Source organism: Rhododendron vialii, chromosome 3a (assembly GCF_030253575.1).
Source record: "Rhododendron vialii isolate Sample 1 chromosome 3a, ASM3025357v1".
NCBI lineage: Eukaryota > Viridiplantae > Streptophyta > Magnoliopsida > Ericales > Ericaceae > Rhododendron > Rhododendron vialii.
The window spans coordinates 24,429,649-24,439,635 of record NC_080559.1 but is presented as its reverse complement, the minus strand read 5'-3'; positions in this window follow the sequence as shown (position 1 = coordinate 24,439,635).

Sequence of the window (9,987 nt, the reverse complement as noted above, 5' to 3'; positions counted from 1 at the left end):
TCAAGACTTGTGCCTATAAATAGCAAGCTCACTCCAAGCTCAACTCACCCCTTCACTTCCTTGCTTACATTCCTCTCCAAACACCATTTCCAGTTCCAGTCAGCTTACTGCCCTCCACAAATCTTCCTTTTTCTCCTGCTTAAAGTAGTTTTTGGAACCAACTCCCTTCGGAAAAGTTGTAGAACACTTCGAAACCTTCAAGTTAGACCCAAGAACCATCCAAATCGGTGAAGAAATGACAAAGATATCGGCATCCGAAGTTCAGTAAAAATCTCGGATTCCTATTTCCAGACAGCATACTGTCTTCTCCTTTCTCACCATTTTTCTCCTACCTAAAGTAGTTTCTAGGATCAACTTCCTTCACGAAAGTCGTAGAGCACTTCAAGAACTTCAACTTCGACCCAAGAACGATCGTATTCGGCCAAATATTGACCAAGTTACTGCCATCCGAAGTTCGGTCCAGATTTGCAAGTTTCACAGCCCGTAGAAAATCTTCCAACTAGCTTGATCGTCCCCGACTAAGTTTCGGATCAAGGTAGATTAATCTCTACTCATTTTCCCTAGTATAACTTTAGTTATTTTGCTTATGATAAGGCAAGTTAAAGTATTAGGAATAAATAGCAAGCTCGTTTTACAAAATCTTGAAATGACATTACGATCATGTAGATTTTCTCTACTCACTTCCCTAAGTATACGTAGAACCCTAATCCAATAACTCTACGTATAGTATAAAATCTACGTTAGAGAGTAGCATGTTCTTGATTCAAAGTATCAATATCGTAGATAAGATTATCTATTGTTTGGTTTCAAGTAAATAAGCTTATCGTTTAAAATGCATGATTGTCAATAAGTTTATCTCACTAATGGAGGTATGAACATGTTGGATAAATGACTTTGTCTTAAATAAACATATGTTGTATTGAATTTCTCAAAAAGTAAGATATAACGATTTTCGAAAGATAAGATTTTAACGCTTGATTTGAAGTATTCATATTTTGATCTTTTCGAGCATGCTTAGCAATATAGAATTGGATGATCTTGTTAGATTACAATGAATGATTTATGGTTGCGTATGTGAAAAGTCCTACCGCGGAGTCTATGCATGAAAACGAGACACGGAAATCGAGGAAATAGAAACATGACACCTAGGGTGTGGTTAACAAGAAAATGTGTTTTCGAAGGAGGAAATATTTTTGAAACTACATAATGACCGATTTTGATGGCATTATGTGAAATGTGTGTGTGGATGTGTGCCAATGGGAACCCGGGACGGCGGAACCATTGTGAGGATACTCGGGAACCCGGAACGGCGGAACCGAGGTTGGGTGTGTGGCTTGGTTATCCGCGGAGAGGAGCCAATGCAAATGTGTGCCAATGGGAACCCGGGACGGCGGAACCATTGTGAGGATACTCGGGAACCCGGAACGGCGGAACCGAGGTTGGGTGTGTTAAAAACGGATTTTTGAAAATGTTGATTTGGTGATAAAAAGTGAAAATGGAGACACGGTCTACGATGAGTTGCGTAGGAGAAACACCGAGAAACATGGACACCAACGATACTTGAATAGTGAATGTGGATGTGTGATTGTTACTATTCGTCGTATATGATTTACTGTTTGTAATTTATGAGTTAGTGGGTAGGGTTTACTCTATTGAGCTTTTGTAAGCTCACGGTGTTACCTTTGGTGACCCTGACATATTATATTGGTGGCGACGCCGGTATAATGTGTCAGACCTCATAGACGAACAGGGTGAACATTATACCTTGGAAGCTTTCGGAGCCGAGGAGCTGGCCAGAATGGAAGAAGAGGCGGAGTAGTAGATAGGAACCCTAGTCTACCCTCCTTTTGTTTAATAAAGTACTCTTGGGAGAATTATGTTGTAATATTGAGCCAGACTCTATTTAGTTTTTCAATAAAATTGTCTATTTAACGTTTCCAAAATTTGGGGGCGTTACAACTTGGTATCAGAGCTTTAGGTTCAAAACCTCGGCCATGGGTAGAATGGGTAGAACCATGAGATAGATTGACCGTTGCACAAACGTGAATTGAGTTTAAGTTTACCGTCCCAAATTGGGTGGAATTCTGTCAAAACAATCTTCGGATTGAAGCAAGGCGCGGAATTGGCAGTACAGCCGAGCTGGGAATTCCCGAACAATTGGATGATGACTTAAATCAAGAATCGAATGCGGAACTAAAGATTCAAAGTATTTCGTTAGGAATTAGTAAACCTTGCCCTAAGATGTTACTAATTGAAGTTAAACTTTTTCTTGTAGATGAATCCCTACGAAATCAACCTCCTAGCTGAAGCTCACCAACTTGCTAGCACCATGCGATCAATGACGAACCAACTCGTAGGGGATCCTTATTTCCCCTATGTTTTCCCCTACACCTATGATCACTACCAGGAGCATGGCACCCTCATACTCCCTGTAAATGAGGAGGACGACACCGAGGCAATACCCGTCCTTGTCCAAATAGCACCCCCCAATGACGTGGAGTTTCTAATTGAGGGAGACGATGCTGAAGTAGCACTTGCTCCCGCTCCAATAGCACCCCCCGACAACATGATTGAGGAAGTTGAGGAGGATCCCGAGGAAGAAGATCCCGATGAGGAGGATCCAATAGAGTGGGGATCGGACAATGAACTAGAAATTCTAGAGGAGGATCCGGCATGGGTCATGCCCGACTTCATGGACATAACCGCTGACTCGGGAGATGTACCACCCCCACCTTTTGAAACCGACGTAGGTGCAATTAAGGTTGAATTTCCAGACACCTTCTAGACTTGTTTAGAAGGCTTAGCATATGGATTAGGCCTTTTTTGTTGTAATCGAAACGCTGTAAGAAGATTAGGCTACTACAAGCCAGCTATGTTGTACTCGTTTCCCTAAGTAATGAAAATCGCATATTTTTTCTACCATGTGCTTATGTGTACTTGTTTCTCTTATTTATATGTCATCTACTCGATACACTGTTAAGTCTAATATATAATTTTCCTTATTGATAGATGTCAAGTAGACCACAAGGAGGATGCCCACCTTTCGCCCCTCGAGCCTTGGCCAACTATCGGTCACTGCTAGCACCAGAGTACCCGGGACCAACACCCCCACCGGAGGATGACATGGAACTCTATGAGGTCCCAATCACTTGGGAGATACCCCCATCAATTGCAGCTCCCGAGAACCCTCCACCTGCCCAAGTCCCTGCACTACCTGTGCAAGTTCCTACACCACCCATACAGCACTTCGAACAACCATACGACTACTTCACATCTGACCCCGAATTGCAGACTGCAATGCTGAACCTCTCCCAGTACTACCCAGAGCCAGTGGAGGAACCAACTATCCCGACCATGGAAGAACTGCTCGCACAAGAACGTGAGCGTCTTCTTAGAGAGGAGACCGCTGCTGAGAGGAGCTACAAGATGTGGCTGAGAGAAATCTTTGGAATCAATCTACCCTAGAAATCGAGGCCACGGAGTAGAATAAAGCTTTGTAAGCTGTAAGGCCGTGTAGTAGAAGCCTTGTAGGATCGTTTCATCTTGTATTAGGGAAATCTTGTCTTAAGTCTACTTGCTTTATAGTAGAACTCTATGCTCTTGAATGTAACCTTTTGTTTATCTATGAAAAAGTTGTTTTTAGCAAAAGAGTACCGTTGCACACTATGGGATAAATTGCTTTTAACTTTGTACTAAGATATACCTTTGCAAAAAAAAAAAAAAAAAATGTTAAAGTAGACTAAACTCCCTTTTTCAATTTTTACTCCTAGATGGTGAACACACGCAACGGAGTAGGACACGAAAACGGAGGACCCTCAAACGCCAACCCCGACCTAGCCCAGATCATGCAAGCGTTCATAACTGCCCTGAACGCCAACCGGCCAAACCAAAATCATAACGACGGACCAATGAACAGAACTCAAGCAATGAACGAGTTCTGCAAGCGACGACCCCCGACTTTCCATGGAGACACCCTGTCATCGCCGAGACATGGCTCAATGAGGTCAAGATGATCCTCAGAACCCTGGCAATCACCCGGGATGGAGACCGTGTGGCCTTGGCCACCTACCAGCTAAAGGGAGAAGCCCGATACTGGTGGGATCTGATGGAGGCAACTCATGACGTCGACACCATGACGTTTGCCGAGTTTGAAGCTCTGTTCCTTGACAAGTACTTCCCCACGCCCCTTCGTCTGGCCAAGGAACAAGAGTTCCTAAATCTGAAACAGGGAACGCTGACCGTTACCCAGTATGCGGCCAAATTCGAGGAACTATCCCGTTACGCCCAAACTGCCATCGCAACCGAGGACAAGAAAGCAAGAAGGTTCGAATGGGGGCTGACCACCGCCAGAAGAGCTGTGGTGGCTCAAGCTTTCCCCACCTATGCCGATGTCGTGAAGTGTGCTCTTCGGCTGGAAAGCGAGGAGAATGACTTCAAGACTCGATGGAGGAAGGCGACAGGCAACGTTGGCGGACCAATCCGAACCCAACCATCCAGCAACAACCGTGGACCCTACCCTACTAAGTCCTTTACCCCGATTCAGAACAACCAACCTTGGAGGGCTACTGCACTAGGGCGTGGTGAGCCGCAGAGAGTCGGCCAAAACAGAGCATCAGTTCAATGCTTCAACTGCCAGGCCATGGGCCACTACAAGCGTGAATGCCCCCAGCCTCCGAGAGAAAGGAATGGGAACTTTGGAAATCAGAGAGCTCAACAACCTGGACAGGCGGGGCTTGTGAAACCAAACCCTGGAGGCCCAGCACTGCAGCAGAATGGGCAGAACAAAGGGAAGCAGCCCGTGGGAGCACCGCAGGGTACTGGAGGGCGGATCTTTGCACTACAAACCGAGGAGCAGGAACAGGATCCCTCTGTGATCCAAGGTACGCTATTACTGTACAGTACCTGCGTGCAAGCCTTGTTTGACTCTGGCGCATCACATTCATTCATATCTTCTGCTTGCTTAATTGCTTTAGCACTAGAAACAGAACCCCTAAGTACGAGTACGAAAGTCACATCACCGTTGGGGGGGAGTATAACTGTCAATCTAGTGTGTAGAGGGTGCGAGTTAGAAGTAGCCAACTTACATCTGACCTGCGACCTCAGAGTGATAGACATGGCGGATTTCGACGTAATCCTAGGAATGGACTGGCTATCAGCTCACCGAGCAGTCATAGACTGCCACCAGAAGACAGTGACGGCTTATACCCCAGAAGGGACTCGTTTCCGTTTTAAGGGGGATAGACAAACCACGAGCTCGACGACGGGAAGATCTAGGTGGCAGAATCAGCTATTTGGATGGCTAGCTAGTCTCCAAATGGACGAAACCGACAGAATGGAATTGGGATTACCACACATCGTGTGCGAATATGCCGATGTATTTCCCGAAGAACTTCCTGGCCTACCACCTCAAAGAGAGATAGACTTCTCTATAGAACTCCAACCAGGAACAGCACCAATTTCAATGGCACCATATCGTATGGCTCCTGCAGAACTGAAAGAGCTCAAGACCCAATTGCAGGAATTGTTAGACAAGGGATTTATCAGGCCAAGTACGTCACCATGGGGAGCGCCTGCATTGTTCGTAAAGAAGAAAGAGGGAACACTTCGACTGTGTATTGACTATAGAAAATTAAACCAAGTCACAATCAAGAACCGATATCCGTTGCCTAGGATCGATGACCTATTTGATCAATTAAGAGGAGCAACTTGCTTTTCAAAAATCGATCTTCGATCAGGCTATCATCAGCTACGGATCCGGGAGGAAGACGTCGCCAAAACAGCCTTTCGCACCAGATATGGACACTACGAGTTTGTAGTAATGCCGTTCGGATTGACCAACGCTCCGGCAGTATTCATGTGTCTCATGAACAAGATTTTCCAACCCTACTTAGACAAGTTCGTAGTAGTGTTCATTGATGACATCTTGATATACTCCGCCAACAAGGAGGAGCATGAGAAACACCTGCGGATAGTACTACAAGTACTCCGAGATAGCCAACTCTATGCCAAGGCAAGTAAATGCGAGTTTTGGCTGGAAGTGGTTAAGTTCTTGGGACACGTAGTATCCAAAGACGGGATTGCAGTAGACGAAAGTAAGGTTGAAGCAGTACTGAATTGGAAACAGCCGACCTCGGTATTCGAAATCAGGAGCTTCCTAGGATTAGCTGGATACTACCGAAGATTCATACAGGATTTCTCAACCCTAGCCAAACCAATGACTAGGCTAACTCAGAAAGGAGTGAAACTGGATTGGAATGAAGCCTGCGAGAAGTCTTTCCAGGAACTGAAAAAGAGGCTGACCAGTGCACCAATACTCATCATTCCCGAGCGAGGTGTAGATTATACCGTATATTGTGATGCGTCAAAAGATGGCTTGGGATGTGTACTGATGCAAAATGGAAAAGTTGTAGCCTACGGATCACGACAGCTTCGACCCCACGAGAGGAATTACCCCACGCACGACCTAGAATTGGCTGCAGTCGTATTCGCCCTCAAATCTTGGCGTTACTATTTGTGGGGAGAAAAATTCGAAGTCTTCACCGATCATAAGAGCCTCAAATACCTTTTCACTCAGAAGGAGTTGAACCTGAGGCAGCGTCGATGGATGGAATACTTGGAGGACTACAAGTTTACACTCCAGTATCACCCCGGCAAGGCCAATGTGGTAGCTGACGCTCTAAGCCGAAAGGATAGGGCACAGAAGGTCAAGACAGCCATAAAGGAATGGGAGATGGTGGACACCCTTAACGAATTCAATCTGCGACCATCATCCGAAAATGGGAACGCACGTCTGTATGCTCTCATCGCGGAACCAGCACTTCACCGAGAAATTCTCCTAGCCCAAACCTTTGAACAGGATTGTGAGTTCATCAGGTATCGAATCCGAGAAGGAAAGGCGCTACCAGGATGGACCATCGAAAAAGATAACAGTCTGAGATTCAAGGGAAAGGTGTTCGTGCCTAACATTGGGACCCTCCGAGAAGCTGTACTCCGAGAAACTCACCATTCGAACTTCGCAGTTCACCCCGGCGGTACAAAGATGTATCATGATCTGCGAAGAACGTACTGGTGGGAAGGAATGAAAAAGGACGTAGCTCAATTTGTATCAACCTGCCTAGTGTGTCAGCAAGTTAAGGCGGAACATCAGAAACCGGGAGGAGACCTCCAACCCCTACCAATACCGACTTGGAAGTGGGAGCACATTTCGATGGACTTCGTAACTGGATTACCAAGATCCGCCAAGTCCAACACAGCCATTTGGGTGATCGTGGATCGACTCACCAAATCTGCGCATTTTCTACCCGTTAAGATGACAGAGAACGTGGAACAGTTGAGCCTGCTATACATTCGAGAGATTGTACGTCTACATGGGGTACCTATCTCGATTGTATCCGACAGGGACCCACGTTTTGTGTCACACTTTTGGAAAGGATTGCAGAAGGCATTGGGAACGGATGTGAGGCTTAGCACTGCCTTCCATCCACAAACAGATGGACAAACGGAGAGGACTATTCAGACGTTGGAAGATATGCTGAGAGCCTGCGCCTTGGATTTTTCCGAAAATTGGGAGCAGCACTTACCATTGGTGGAATTTGCCTACAACAACAGCTACCAAACAAGTATCGAGATGGCACCGTACGAAGCTCTATACGGTCGACCCTGTCGATCCCCGGTCTGTTGGACAGATGCTGGGGAAACGGGATTAATTGGACCCGACTTAGTACGGGATACCACAGAAAAGATCAAAACCATCAGGCAAAGAATCCAAACCGCTCAGAGCCGACAGAAGAGTTATGCAGATAAAAGGAACCGACCATTGGCCTTCACAGTTGGAGATCATGTATTCCTAAAAATCAGACCAAAGAAAGGAGTCATCAGATTTGGAAAAAAGGGAAAGTTGTCGCCACGCTATATTGGACCTTTCGACATCGTGGAGAAAATTGGGAAGGTTGCGTATCGTCTAGCGCTGCCACCACAGCTAGATAGAGTACATAACGTGTTTCACGTTTCCATGCTCCGCAAGTATCTCGCGTTGCCCACGCATGTCCTCAATTGGGAAGACCTCTCCATCGAAGAAGATGCGACGTACGAAGAAGAACCAATAGAAATCCAGGATCGAAGCGAGAAGACAATCCGAAACAAGACCGTAAAGTTGGTACGAGTTTTGTGGAAGCATCGCGGTTCCGAAGAGACCACCTGGGAGAGAGAAGAAACCATGAAGATGAACTACCCTCACCTGTTCGAATCCGAGCGTGCACCTAATTTCGAGGACAAAATTGTTTAAGGGGGATAGTTTGTAACGACTCTAATTTTTATTAAATAAAAATTTCATTTAAATGTTGTTATTTCCTTTTATTAATTGACATTACTTTAAGTATTTCTTTTAATTCCGTTAATTCGTCATAATTAAGTTTTAGTCCTTTTAAAATTCTTTCTTTTGATTGAAAGCCTTACTTGACTAGTAGAGTTAATTTCCAACCGACTAGTTGAACAGACCGAACTATCATTTCTCCTAGTTACACTCCCCGAACCCTAATTGAACCCTTAGACCTTTAGGGGTAATCATTATACCCCATGACAAGTCATTTCAAACCCTAATATTTCCTTACCCTTTGGTCCATATATGCTAGGGAAAATTTTGACCATTGGTCATTGATTATCAAGTTGCCAATAAGGCTTTGATTTGACCATACAAAATCATGGGCCATGTAATATCATCTTTTTACTTCCAAAACTAGTTAACCTAGCCATGCATGCATGCAACCCTAGGATTTTAGCCTTAAAAACCTATTAATCCTAGACTTTCTTCCTAAAGACATACATATATATATATGTACCAAAGAGAGAGAGGGAGAGAGAGAGAGAGAATCCGAATGAGAGAGAGAGGGGGAAGGCCGGATGGGGAGAGAGAGGGAGAAGTGTGTGTGTGTGCAAATTTTGGACACTTACACAAGCTACCACTTGACAACCCATGACTAGACCACTTTAAGTAGGATCCTAGCCAATGATGTTATTCTTTCTTACAAGCCAACCCATTCTAGGATTTGACAAGCCATGGAACCTTCATTATAACCTAGGATTTGGCCTATTATTGGATTGACATGTGAGGAAAGGCTAGGACTTTGACTAAGGTCTTGAAATGACAAGACTAAGGAACAAATCCATGGGGAAAAGAGAGGAGAGGGGGGGCCGGCCATATGGAGAGAGGAGGGAGTCAAGACTTGTGCCTATAAATAGCAAGCTCACTCCAAGCTCAACTCACCCCTTCACTTCCTTGCTTACATTCCTCTCCAAACACCATTTCCAGTTCCAGTCAGCTTACTGCCCTCCACAAATCTTCCTTTTTCTCCTGCTTAAAGTAGTTTTTGGAACCAACTCCCTTCGGAAAAGTTGTAGAACACTTCGAAACCTTCAAGTTAGACCCAAGAACCATCCAAATCGGTGAAGAAATGACAAAGATATCGGCATCCGAAGTTCAGTAAAAATCTCGGATTCCTATTTCCAGACAGCATACTGTCTTCTCCTTTCTCACCATTTTTCTCCTACCTAAAGTAGTTTCTAGGATCAACTTCCTTCACGAAAGTCGTAGAGCACTTCAAGAACTTCAACTTCGACCCAAGAACGATCGTATTCGGCCAAATATTGACCGAGTTACTGCCATCCGAAGTTCGGTCCAGATTTGCAAGTTTCACAGCCCGTAGAAAATCTTCCAACTAGCTTGATCGTCCCCGACTAAGTTTCGGATCAAGGTAGATTAATCTCTACTCATTTTCCCTAGTATAACTTTAGTTATTTTGCTTATGATAAGGCAAGTTAAAGTATTAGGAATAAATAGCAAGCTCGTTTTACAAAATCTTGAAATGACATTACGATCATGTAGATTTTCTCTACTCACTTCCCTAAGTATACGTAGAACCCTAATCCAATAACTCTACGTATAGTATAAAATCTACGTTAGAGAGTAGCATGTTCTTGATTCAAAGTATC